The sequence below is a fragment of the Saimiri boliviensis genome, chromosome 8, assembly GCF_048565385.1.
Source record: "Saimiri boliviensis isolate mSaiBol1 chromosome 8, mSaiBol1.pri, whole genome shotgun sequence".
In the NCBI taxonomy this organism is placed as follows: domain Eukaryota; kingdom Metazoa; phylum Chordata; class Mammalia; order Primates; family Cebidae; genus Saimiri; species Saimiri boliviensis.
Genome location: NC_133456.1, coordinates 73,200,877 through 73,214,363, shown reverse-complemented (window position 1 = coordinate 73,214,363; position 13,487 = coordinate 73,200,877). Strand labels below are relative to the sequence as shown.

General features: G+C 54.9%; 1 long non-coding RNA gene across 1 annotated transcript; it reads right to left on the bottom strand.

Annotated features, from left to right (window-relative positions):
- Positions 1–7,126: 7,126 nt before the first annotated feature.
- LOC141585405 (uncharacterized) lies at positions 7,127–11,675 on the bottom strand. The gene is made up of 3 exons (XR_012518851.1): positions 11,425–11,675; positions 11,036–11,229; positions 7,127–10,851 (listed from the first exon to the last, which is right to left on the bottom strand). It is a non-coding gene; the product is annotated as an uncharacterized LOC141585405 (long non-coding RNA).
- Between the last annotated feature and the right edge of the window lie 1,812 nt (positions 11,676–13,487).

Genomic DNA, 13,487 nt, shown 5'->3' with positions numbered 1-13,487 from the left:
ATCACCACACACTCTTCATGGAGTGCGTGCTGTGCGCAAGATGCACGCTCATGGGCTTTTCCTTTTTTTTTTTTTTTTTTTTTTTTTTTTTTGAGTCAATGTTTCGCTCTGTTGCCCAGGCTGGAGTACAATGGCGCATCGGCTCACCGCAACCTCTGTCTCCTGGGTTCAAGCGATTCTCCTGCCTCAGCCTCCTGAGTAGCTGGGATTACAAGAATGCGTCACCACATCTGGCTAACTTTGTATTTTTAGTAGAGATGGAGTTTCTCCATGTTGGTCAGGCTGGTCTCAAACTCCCAACCTCAGGTGATCCGCCCACCTCGGCCTCCCAAAGTGCTGGGATTACAGGCATGAGCCACTGCGCCCGGCCTTCCCAGCAACCATGCAAGGCAGAAATTAGAGTCACTGACTTCCAGATGAGGAGGGGCAACGACTTGCCCAAAGTCATTTGGCCTGTAAGTGGCAGGTCCAGATTCCATACGAGACCTGCCTGATGCTGAGGCCAGTGGGGGTCTTTCCAGGAACCACCAAGGCGGTGTGGGGGAAAGAGCTCTGGGTCACTGTCAGGAACACAAGCCACACGGAGTTGCTGTGGCTCAGACCCTGACCCCAGCCCAGAGGACAGGAGTCTGTACATCTGTGCTGGGCTCCTTCCCAATCAAGTCGTCAGCGCCTGACCTCAGCCGCCCCAGGCAGTCGTGCCCCCCAGGTCAGGATCGGGTTGACCTTGGCAGGAGGGAGAGCCTGTGGGCCCTGGGCTGCTGCCAAGACCTCTTGAAATGAAAGAGAACCTTGTCCTGTCCCACACAGGGCTCATTCTCTGAGCACTCTCAAGCCAGCCCAGCCCAGCGGACCAAGGCTGATCCCCCTGAGCCAGCTATTCATAGACTCACGGAAGAGCATCCGTCGCCAGGGGCAGGGCCCTTAGAAGTCCCCAAGCCCAGCCCCCAAAGTTTATACTTGTGGAAACTGAGGCCCAAGGAGGGACTCCCTTACGCCACACGACGAGTTAATGGCAGCGCAGAGACTCAAACTCCATCCCTGGCTTCCTAGGCCTGAGCCTTTTCCCCAGGATCCCGGGCCTCACCCCAAACAGGCAGCCCTGCCCCACCCCCTCCCTCATGGTGGCATCCACAGCTGTGCTCCCTGACCCCCTCTTCACTCCCACAGAGGGACCAGCAATAAATGCTTGTAGTCTCCACTTTAAACTCTTCAGTCATCCAGCTACCCCACCAAGGGGGGGCTGCCTCGGAAGGTCACGAGTACCCCATCCCCGGGAGTGGCTAAGCAGAGTCTGGGTGCCATCTGTCATGGGGGTTGGAGAGGGGCTTTCTGCCCCTGGGAGAAGAGTGGAGATGCCGCTGTCAGATAAATGGTCTCTCTGGACCTTGCCAGCTGGCCTGACGGGGCTCCTCACAGCCCTGGGGCAATAGGTGAGACCCAGAGGCCCGAAGTGCCACCACCGCATAATGTACGGACTGCATCCTTGAGGGACTGCTATGCAGTGTGCGAGAGAAATTTGGAAAGGTTCTGTTTGAGAACCTGTGTGCTGCCGACTCTCCTGCGGGGGCTTCTCACGCCTCATAGTTCAAAGCCCACACCTTCAAACTATGGCAGTCTGGCCAGTACAAGAGCTGCCCAGCAAGGTCTTTGCTCTCAAAGGCCTCTGATTCCATTGTCTCTTGCATCCTGGCCATGGATCCTTGGGGCTGCGTCAGTGCGTGGAAATCCAGGAGGCAGACAAGATTCCCTGGGAAATGAGACCCTAGCTAGAGGTTTCAAGGGGGATAGACCAGCCCTGCCTAATTCTCCCCAGGCTGTGCCCCGGACTTGGTCCTGTGCACTGACTTTGTTCAAACTCAAGAGTAGGAACCTGGCTGGGCACAGCAGCTCAGGCCTGTAATCCCAGCACTTAGGGAGTCCAAGGCAGGTGGATCACCTGAGGTCAGGAGTTCAAATCCAGCCTGGTCAATATGGTAAAACCCCTCTCTACTGAAAATACAAAAATTAGCCAGGCGTGGTGGCAGGTGCCTGTAGTCTCAGCTACGAAGGAGGCTGAAGCAGGAGAACTGCTTGAACCTGGGAGGCAGAGGTTGCAGTGAGCTGAGATCGTGCCACTGCATCCAGCCTGGGCCACAGCTCGAGACTCCGTCTCCAAAAACAAAAGAGAAGAGACCTGGAGTGGCCCAGCTCCACGCCTCCTCACTCCCTAATCACCCACATACCACCCTAGGGATTTCCCATGAAGAAAGAGCCTGAGGCCTAGAGAAGAAAGTGAGCCTTCAGGGGGATGGGAGGGGCAGGAGAGATGGGGAAGCTCAGCGCAGGGGAGGGGTTGGTCAAAGTCACACAATGTAGTTGTGAGAAAACATTACTACCCAGGAAATGAACTGCTGCCCTTTCAGCATCCCCTCAGAGGAACAGAACACACCGCCAGAGTCAGCCCCTTCTGCTGGTTGAAATTTCTCAGTGTACTCGAATGGGGATCTGGCTGAAACCAGGTGCGGTCCTGGGCTTAGCAGGGACAGGAGGGGAGTACAAAGGGGTGCCAGGTGGTTTGGTCAACAACCACAGGAACCTGGGTGGGAAAGGAGTGAGGGGCAGGAATGGGACATCGGGAGGGGAGGCTAGAGGGTGAGGGCACAGGAAAGGGCCCTCGATGGCCCTTTGTGGGAGCAAGGCCAGCAGCTGGTGAGACGCGGGGGTTGGAACAGCAGCGGCAGCGAATGTTCAAATGCTAGTTGTCCGCAGCACTGTGCTGGCCGCATCCTTCTTCCATGGCACAGATCTTGGCCATGGGCAGCCAGAGCACATCCTGGGGCTCAGGTGTCCCCTGGAGCAGTGGCCAAGTGGGGAACACTTGGTGCAGGAAGACACCAGCCATGGCAGGAAGGATGAGTGGGCACAGGAGCAGCACCTGCAGACTCTCGGAAATACTGAGGGAGCGGCTTGCAAGGGTTTCCTCTTCCACTGGCTTGGGAGCTGCATCCGCTGAATTAGCATCGGGAAAGGACAGAAGGGATCTCTGGATGCTGCAAACATCCTAGAGGCAGACACAAAATAAACAATGGCCTTCCACTGAGCATCTGCACTTCCCTCGCTGGCATAGTAGCCCTGCCAGGGAGCCAATATTATGCCCATTTCACAGATGCTGAAACTGAGGATCTGAGAAGTTCTACAAGCTGCGCACGACCACAGTGACTAAATGGTGGAGCCTAGACGCTTCAGTGCTGTCCCACCAGCTCCAGAACAATATTCTTTCCTCTGCCAAGCATTGAGAGGGGCTGTGGTGTCCGTCAGAGGAGGCCAAAGTGAGATGGGACCTCCGTAAACATTCGCTTCCAGTCGGCGGGATGGAGATCCAGACTGGAGAGGTGAATTAACTTGTCTGAAGTCGCATGGTTCCCCAGGAGTTGAACCAGGCCTCCATCTATGGCAATAAAAGTGTTCTGAATTGTAGACAAGTGGGGCCCCCTTCCCCATCGATACGCGACAGCCTCAGAGGCTGGGCTCCCGTGGTTTTGGGGTTGTTTTCTCAGACGCCTTCCCTGCCACACACACACCTGTTGTTTTGGGGGACTGGAGGCAGAACCCTCTGGGCAGGACGCTGCCCCTCGGTTCAGCCTTTCCTCTCCTGAAGCCCATCCGATGGTCTGCACCCCTCCCCACACTGGCCCCCAAGGGACCCTGGGTCTCTGGTTTTTGTCAGGCCTGAGACGCTGGTGGGATTGATTTATGAGAGGAGCCCCTAGCCCCCCTCACCCCTAGCCCTTGGTCCTCCTCCCCCTTCTCCTCCTCTTCCTCTTCCCACTCCTCCTCCTCCGCCTGACTGCCTGCTCAGTTTTCCACAGAGTCAGGATTTCCCTGGGGCTGGGGGCTCCAAGCCAAGAACAACAGAAGACCGGTTCCCCCACCTCTCTGGCCCCTCCCACCCCCTCCGGCTCCCTCCCCCGCCCCAGCAGGCCCCCCCTCCGTCGAGAGGAGGGGTTGATAGTGGAGGTCCAAGGCCAGCCTGATCCTCACTCAAGGAAGGGCCAGAAGGGAGTCCCCTCCCAGCAGGCCAGGGCTGGCCCCCCTCCGTAGCCTGAGAAGCGCCCTTCTTTCCAGGCTCCCCTGGGAAGCCCACGCTGGGGTGTGGAGAATCCTGAGAGCTCGCTGAGGTGGGGCTGCTGAGAGCAGTGAACCAGACGGAGACCCCCGGTGGGGCAGGTCGGAGAAGATCCTGGGAATCCACATGGTGGGGAGCAGAGAGGATTCTGGAAGCCTCCATTGGGGCTGGGAGGGGGAAGGTAGAGGCCTCTGAGACCCCACACTGGGGGTGGGTGGGAAGTAAGTCCCCTCTGGAGACTCTGTGGGCACAGAGAAGAATGAGAAGGGGGCTCCCAACCAGTCTCTGGGTCCCTCTCCATGGGGTGGGACTGTAGTCAAAGGAAAGGCTATGGGGACAAAGGGTGAGACGCCTGTCATGGAAACAGGGGCAGAAGCCAGCACTGTGAGGGCAGTGTTTAAGGAACAGTATGCCAGACAGACCCCAGGACTCAGGTCGAGAGGGGGAAGGGTCGGGCAGGAAGGGGGAGGTCACGGCGTGTGTCTCATTTCTGCTTCTGTCTGGCCCTGAGGCTTGAACTTGGCCCTTCAGTCTAGAAGAGAAAGTGTGGGGGCTGAGTGGCCAAGGAACCCTGTTTCCTCCCTGAGAAAAGGCCCAGACACTCAGACCACTACAGGCAGGCAGACAGAGCTTCTCCCTGGAAAGCGCTCCGTGGGGCTCCGCCTGCCTGCAGCGGCCAGCTGGCCGGGAAGCTGGTCCTGGCCGAGGAGCCTACTGTCCTGCCCTGGCCACTCCCCTCTTAGTCAAGCCGTCCCCAGCTGCCTCTACCGCCCTCCCTCAGCGCAGACCTCCATCCATCTCAGCAGCGTGAACCTGGGTGACCCTCCAAGGCCGCCTTTCTCAGCAGCCCCTTTGATGGGTCTCTGAAGGCCTGGCCCCTGCAGTGAACCCCTCATGCCCACCCTCCCCAGTGCGTGATCCAGGCCTGTCCTCAGCTCTGACCAGGGAAGAGAGGGATTCCCCTGGCAACCCTGCAAGAGGCCCCCGACACCCGGCTAGTTAGGACAAGGAGTGAGAACCCATTTGTTAAGGCATACCCGGAAGCCTCAGAGATACACCCCTGCCTCCCCAGCCCCCAGCTCCGGGGCAGTTCATCCCTGGAGCTGCTGGCATGGGACTTAGAAGGGAAACAGAACAGTGAGAATGAATACTTGCTAAGCTGGGGAGCCACAGGGCCCCCTCTGCTCCAGAAAAGAATCAGGGCAGGGACAGGGCTGCGGCAGGGTCGAAGCTGGGCGCCAGCCCCGGAAGGTGTCAGTGATGGGCTCGACCCGTCACTCCAGGACAGGCCGGGGGTGGCTGGGCGCCTGGCAGCTCCCTCCTAGGTCACCCAGGCAGCCCACAGAGTGGCAGGAAGAACAGGGATCACTGCCCCCTTTTTCCCATCACAGCCCAAGCCACACATCAGAGTCTTGTCCAACCCTCCCCGGCTCAGCCAGGGCCCAGCCTCCTCCACTCCCAGTACTCCGGCCCCAGGCCAAATCTGGCCAATTTGTTCTGAGACAGGGCTCTGGTTTCATAGCCCCATTTGAATGATTTCCAACCAGAATTCCTGCCTCTTCCTTTGCAAAGCCCTGCCCTCCCCTCCCCCCAGCCCCCTTCTGCCTGAGCTACTGCCTCAGCCTAGGCTGGTGTGGAAGGAGAAGGGATGACCCCCACACACACAAACACACACTCACTTGAAATAACACCACTATCCTCCCACCCCTTTCTGGGCACTTCAGCTTCTGCGAAACTGACAGCCCCAGAAGAGAGGCCCCTGCCGGCTGGCCGCTGGTGCTGTCTGCCTTGGGCCTGAGAACGTGGAGCTCCAGCTCTGCTGCCCACCCCCCATTCTGGCACCTCAGTCACCCTCCTGTGCCAGGAGCAGTTATCTACAGCTGAGCCCAGCGTCCAGCCTCGACCACAGGAGAGTTTAGCTGCCACAGCAGAGCCGATCATCGTGCCACGAGCTGTCCCCACCTGCCCCTTCACATCCTCTATTCCTGCAGGAGCAGAAAAGGCTGTTTCACATCCCGTAGCAATGGTGTCAAGAAGATGGACACAGCCCCTGTGCACAGGCAGAGCTGTGTAAAAAATTCCAGGCAGCCCCCAGGGTGTGGTTCTATGCTTCCTGACAGTCCTTACCAATGGGCAGACCATGCAGCGCCCCCTTTCCCCCACCTCTTCCCAGAGCCCGGGTTCTGACCCACAATTAGAGCCCCATGGGGTAGGAGGTGTCTTCCTCCAGGCCCTTCGCCCAGAAGGTAGACAGAACACATTTTCTCCTTTTGTTTATGAAGGGGAATATGAGGCCCAGAGACCTTCAGCAAACTGTCTAAGGCCGCACATCAGGACCTGACCCACAGGCCCACGTGCCCGCCACTCTACACGGCAGGCTCTGGGCCGGCCCGGAGGGCTCTCCTCCTGGGCCTCCTCCCTGCTGGGGGGCTGCTGCGAAGCCATCTGCAAACCCCTCCCCTGGGAGCTGATCCTGGAGACCGGTCCAACAATCTGCTCTGCATTCAGGTGTGTCATTTCCTGAGCCCTCAGGTGGGGGCTGGGGCTAGGTATGGCCCTGCTGGCAGCGCTTCAGCATCTTCATTTTGCACAGAGAGCTGGGGTTCCTGGCACAGAGTTGCAGGCAGAGCCAGGAGTCCTGCCTCGGAGTCAAACAAACAGCGCCCCGGTCCTCGTGCCCGAGAGCCCCTCGCCAGCTCTTTCAGACCCCCGTGGGGTCCCTACCCTCATGGCCCTCTCTCTAAGGTGCCACTCTAGTCAGGAGTCAGACCCTCAGGGTCCTATCTGGGTTTTAACCCTTACCAGACGTGACTTCGGGTAAGTTACTTTCCTGAGCCTCGGTTTTCTTGTCTGCACAATGGAGGTGGCCGGGCATGGTGGCTCACGCCTGTAATCCCAGCCCTTTGGGAGGCCGATGGGGCTTGATCGCTTGAGCTCAGGAGTTCGAGACCAGCCTGGGCAACATGGTGAAACCCTGCCTCTACTAAAAATATCAAAAAAAAAAAAAAAAGGGGGAAAATGGAGTAATAAAGTCATCCTTACAGGATTGCTATGAGGATGAAATTACATAAAAAGCCAGGTGCAGTGGCTCACGCCTGTAATCCCAGCACTTTGGGAGGCCGAGGCAGGTGAATCATGAGGTCAAGAGATGGAGACCATCCTGGCCAACATGGTGAAAGCCTGTCTCTACTAAAAATACAACAATTATCTGGGTGTGGTGGTGTGCACCTGTAGTCCCAGCTCCTAGGGAGGCTGCGGCAGGAGAATCGCTTGAACCTGGGAGGTGGAGATTGCAGTGAGCTGAGATTTTGCCACTGCACTCCAGCCTGGCGACAGAGCAAGACTGTCTCAAAAAAAAAGAAAAAGAAATTACATAAAAAGTCCAGCACAGTCTTTCTCTACTATCCTATGTTCAAGGTCAGCACAGGCCAGTTTAGGAGGAGAAAATGCCTCCATCAGAGTCAAAAGTCCAGGTGTTGAATATCGCTGATAATCTGCAAGACCTAAGGCAAGCTTCCCAGCCTCTGTTCTTCCATCTGAAAACCTGTCAACGTGATGGAGAGAAAATGGAAGAAAAGAGGTGAAAGAAAGCAGCGGAAAGGACAAAGGTACGAATCCCAGGTCCTGGCTCGTTTTAATACACATGCTCCACAAGCGAGGCCCAGCTGTAGGAGAAGTCCTGTTCCTGGGGATGGGCTGGGGGAAGAGAGCTCTCCCCACTTCCTCCCAGGGCCATTCTGGGGTCTCCATGACTCATCCTCCACAACAAGCAGCTCTTTTTTTTTGTTTCATACAGAGCTGGGTGCCCTGTCTGCTGGCACCTGGCCCAGAAAGGGAGGGTCGGGTGGAGGGAGGGGCTCCAGTGCTAGCTCCTGCCCCCATCAGATGCTACTTCCTCCTGCTCTGGCCTTGGAAATCTCCAAGGACCTGAACCTGCAGGAGCCAGAAACAGGAGGGGGCTTCTCAAGGGGAACCCTAAGAGGCTCTGCTAATACCCAGAGGCCATGAGGACCCTAGACCGCGATGCCATCATCCCCCCACACCAAACGCACCCTTCTTCCTGAACAGACACAACGTGAGGCTTCCTTAGTTCATCTTCCCCCCACCAAAAGTGAAATCTACACATTTGATTACTTCTTGAAGGCAATTGTGCTTTCTTGGCATGATCTTGTTTCATTCTCTCAGTGACCATGCGAGGTGGATGTTGCTGGTTCATTTTACAAATAAGGAAAGTCAGAAAGGGTAAGTGAAATTGCCTGAGGTCATGCAGCTCCTGGGTAGGAGAACTGAATTGAAGATCGGCAGCTGGGCCTATCAGACTAAGAGTTGGGGATTGCCACCACTTAACCAGATGCCTTTGGAGGTAGGTCTGTCTTTTAACTCAGCAAGGCCTCATTGCTTCCTGCATGCCTGAATGCTACTTCCTAAAACCACTTTTCTACCTGGGAATAGATAATGGCTGTCCTGCCAGCCCCACAAAACACTCCTCCCTCCCCTGACACTTTCTATGATGCTATAAGTTTCCCATTCCAATCACAACCCTCCAAACTTGGGGCTGGGTCCTGGGGTTTCAGGATCAGGACTGTTAAAGAGATTATAACAGGGGACAGAAGGAGACGCCGTCCACACATCCATCCATCCATCCATCCATTTACTCATCCACTCATTCATCGAACCATTCATTCCTCTAGCCATCCTGCTAGCTAGTCATCCAGTTATCCATTCATTCATCTTTTCATCCGCACACCCATCGTCTACCCATTCATCCATCCTGCCATTCATTCATCTTTCCATCCACCCATTTATCTCCTCACCCATCCATTCATCCCTTCATCTAATTATCTGTCTTCTCACACTTGTGTATTGATTTATTTTTCATTTCTCCATCTATCCTTCTTTCTACTCATCCATTCTTCCATCTGTTCATGTATTTCTCTACCCATGCATCCATCTGTCCATCCATGCATTCTCTCATCCACACACCTGCTTGTCTGGTCTTTTATGTATCCTACCATTCATTGACACCCCCATCCATTCACATGTCTGTTTCTCTGTCCACTCACCTATCCATCATCCATCCAGCCAACTATTCATCATTCATACATAGTTTGTCTATCTACTCCTCTATCCATCGTTCCATTTATCTTCTGATCCACCCATCCCTTCACCCATCCGTTTACCTACTTGTCCATATGTACATCAACATATACATATTTCACTCATCCATCCATCCAAGTACTATATCCTCACGTCCACTCATTCATTCATCTATTAATTCATTTATGTCAAATGGAATAACCTAATAAGGTTCTTAACACAGCGCCTGACACAGCAAGCGTTCGGCAATGGTAATTGTAGTTGTTCTTATGCTAAGATTGCATTTGAGAAGCTGACGGTGTGGGAGTAGACAAACAGGAACACTTACAATTCGGTGTGGCAAGTGCTCTCAGAGAGGCGTGAATGGTGCCTGCAGGAGCAGCCAGGAGGCATTCCCTCATACCCACCTCAGCCTCTGCTCTTCCCTCCACAGCTCTCCCAGGCAATCCTTCCCACCATCCCTACTTCGTCCCGGGCTTCCATGCTGTGCCTAGTGACTCCAACTCAGATACTCAGTGGCTTACGGGGCGTCTCTCCTTGCAAGCCTCAACCGGAACTCCTTATTCTCCTTCACACATACCACTCCTTCTCCTGTATTTTCTGGATCCTCAAGTGGGGCCAAAGTATGCCCTGCTGCCAGTCCCCCAAATCACCCACACTCAGACATCTAATACCTCTCCCCTCCCACGCCCATCAGTCACCAAGCGTGCTGCTACTTACCTTTGCAAGATCATTCACACCTGTCACCTTGGCGGCACCTCCTCCTCACCCCATCTCCAACCAGGACCTTCTCACCCGTCACCTAGCCTGTGGCATCCTTCTCTGCCTTCCTGCCGCTCTCTCTACATCCTCCAGCCCCTCCCACACCTGCCTCCCCCAACTTCCCTAAACATTGTCCTCATGACGGCACTGTCCTCAAAATCCATGCGCGACACCTGGAATATGCTGACATCACCCTGTCACGTTTCTTTCTCCTCCACTGGACTGTGGGCTCCTTGAGGGAGCTCACTTATCTTCATTGCCTGGCAAAGAAGTCTCGGTGAGTGTTTGTTGAGAGGCTGCGTTATTTTAGTACATTGGAAGGTGAGAAACTGCTGAGAATGAAAGAAGGTGCAACTGGGGCTTGAGTAGTACAGAAAAGCCTGTGCCAGCTGCTGTGGGGGAACGTTCCTGGAAATCAGCAAAACAAGAAGAGAAGTATTCAGAGAGACGGTGCTGGGGATGTTTGGGAGTGGGAGTCATCCAGGTTGGGCTGGGAGAGAGGTGCATCTCAGGAGGTCCACAGGTGGGGAAAAGAAGGGGTTTGGGGACCAGGTTTTGAAACTAGGCAGAGAGGAGGAATGGGTGGGCACCTGCAATATCTGACTTGCAGTCTTGGAGGAGATGGCTCAGTGACGACCAGGCTCAAAGCGTAGCCCAACGTGCTGTGAGGAGGTCAGCTAGGAACGGAGGAGGTCACGGCAGGTGAGAGGTCAGCATCTGGGTAGGGAAGCCCAGAGGTTGGAGCCAAGAAGAATCTGGGTCAGCCAGGTCCCAAGTCTCAGAAGCCGAGTGTGGGCTGACTGGGCTCGGAAAGGCCGTGGGAGCTGAGGCTGGGAAGAAGGCGGTAACAGGGCGGAGAAGGGAAGAGCACCGTAGCAGAGAGGCTGGAAAGGAAGGGCAGGGGGCGTCTGGAGAACAACGCTTGGGAGAGGTGCTGGCGGGGCTGTGGCAAGGAGTGGCAGGGGGTGCGGGAGGCAGTGGTGTCTGGCCAAAGCCACTTCCAGTACCCCTCCCGTTCCTGTGGACACACCCTTTCTGGTCCCTTCAGGCAAGTGTCACCTTTCTTACCTGTCCCAAGTTCAGTGCCCCAGAAGGGAGAGGGGTTCAGGAGAGTTGACTCTTGCCTTCCTCCTTCTCTCTGCCAAGCCGGGACAAAGTAGGGAAGGAGGTCTCTTCAGCCCCCAGTAGTCAGGGTCAGGGCAGCCACCTCTGGGCTGATGTCACCGCAGGCCGCCAGCCAGATCCTGAGTCTGTTTTCATTCCTGCTTTATGAGATGGGGATAATGAATGAGAAAGAGAGGGGCAGGGAGGGGAGAGAGCCCCTTGCCCTCCTGCCCCACCCCCAAGCTAGAACCTGGACTGTGGTCCCAACAAGTGCCTTCAGTGCCTGGGTGCCCAGCTTCCCTCCTCCGCCTCCCCTCTCCTCTCTGAAAAAAAGAAATTGGAGGCGGCCTTACCACGTGTGCAACTGTGGGGCAGGAGGCACCAGTCGGAAGTGGCCAGGAAGGGCCTGAATGTGTCATTCAAGTGCAGCACTTCTGGGTTCCCTGGGGTCCCCTTCCGAGGTATCCTGATGAAGGGGGAAGACACAGAACTGGGGACAGGCTTCGTGGGATCTGGATTTTGTCTTTGCCAGGGACTGTCTCTGTGGTCTTCAGCAAGTCATTTAACTTCTCTGAGCCCTTCCTTAAAAACAGACATAGCATGCCCCACGTATTCAGAAACGCTTGCAGACGGATGCGCCTTGCAGCAAGGAAGAGGTAGAGCAGAGGGCTGAGGAAGTATAACATAGAGAGTGCCCAAGGAACCCAGTGGAACCGAGAACCGCTGGGGCCGGAAGCCCAAGACTGCCCCTCTGAGCTGTGAGAAGCAGGTGGCCCCCGGCTGGGGATGGCTTATGGAAAAGAAAAGGCTTGGGCAATATCATATGTTCATGACCCTGTTCCTTCCTCCTCCTCTGAGTTGGAATGAGAGCCCCTAGCCTGCCCTGCTCTCATGGGCCCCAGAGCCTTTGCATATACCACTCCCTTCTCTCTTCTTGCTAACTGCAGCACAGCTGCCAAGATTGAATTCAAGAATTAGGCCAGGCACAGTGGCTGATGCCTGTAATCCCAGCACTTTGGGAGGCCGAGACAGGCAGATCACTTGAGGTCAGGAGTTCGAGACCAGCCTGACCAACATGGAGAAACCCTGCCTCTACTAAAAATATAAAAATTAGCCGGGCGTGGTGGCGCATGCCTGCAATCCCAGCTACTCAGGAGGCTGAGGCAGGAGAATCGCTTGAATCCAGGAGGTTGCAGCGAGCCAAAAGTGCATCACTGTGCTCCAGCCTAGGCGACAGAGCTAGACTCCGTCTCAAAGAGAAAAAAAAAAAAAATCACCTTCTTGGACATCCCTTTTTGCCAGTATTCTCGCCTAGGTCCGTTCCTTGCAGCACGTGGAAGTGCTTACCCAGGTATAGCACTTACCCTGTGGCACTTAGCACACTGTATTAACTGGTTTCTGTATCAGGGACCCTCTTGGCTGTGCACAGCTCCAGGGGGTGGGGGCTGTCAGCTGGTGGATCTCCTTACACGGGACTGGTCTATAGAACGCCCGAGTGAAAGTATGTTGAATAAATGAATGGTCAGGGGAATGAATGAAGATAGGCTCAGGATCAGACACCAAAAGGTTAAAAGGACTTGGAGGGTAATGGGGGTCCCAACTCCCTCCGCTGGGCATCAAATCACTGGTTAGAGAGCCCCCAGGCCTGCCCAAGACTAGCTGAAGTCCCTAGAGCTGGGATTTAGTTCCACAACATTCAACTTGGCTTCTGTAACATTTACATCGACCTGTAATTAGAGACAATTATCTGCATGTATATTGGAATCACATCCCTGACCCCTACTAGACTTGAAGCTCTTTGAGGCATCGGTCTTCTCTGCTCTCGCTCGGCACAGTATCCCTAGTGCCTGGCACACATACTTGAAGAATGACTATTGCAGGGAAGAGGTTCCATCCCTGCAAGCAGGCCCAGAATCAGTGTGCAGAGAAAAAGGCAGAAGCCGTGAACCATGCTTGTCCTCTCAGCCATGTGTCGCATTCCCATGGCCTTCAAACCACCCAGCTCCAGCAGCCCTGGCCGAGGAACCGATCCAGGGCCCCTGGCTAGGCCTGCCCCAAAAGGCCTAGGAGCCCCGTGGGTGGGACCTGTTTCTCTGCCCCTTTAGCTTCCTTACCCTCTTCCCTCCAGAGAGACCTGAATGGAGTTGGTAGATTTCTCCAAGTGTCTGGGTTTATTCCATCCCTGCGATCTGCTAAGCACTGTTCAGCGTTTTCCTATCTGCTTCTATATTTTATTTAAACTTCATACAAATAAAAAATAGCTAACATTTTTGAGCACTTACTATAATCCTGGCACATACTTTACATGTATTAACAGATTTAACAAGCTCAGGATATAGAAATGATAACTATACCTTTTTTTTTTTTTTTTTTTTTTTTTGAGACGGAGTCTCACTTTGTTGCCCAGGCTGGCAGT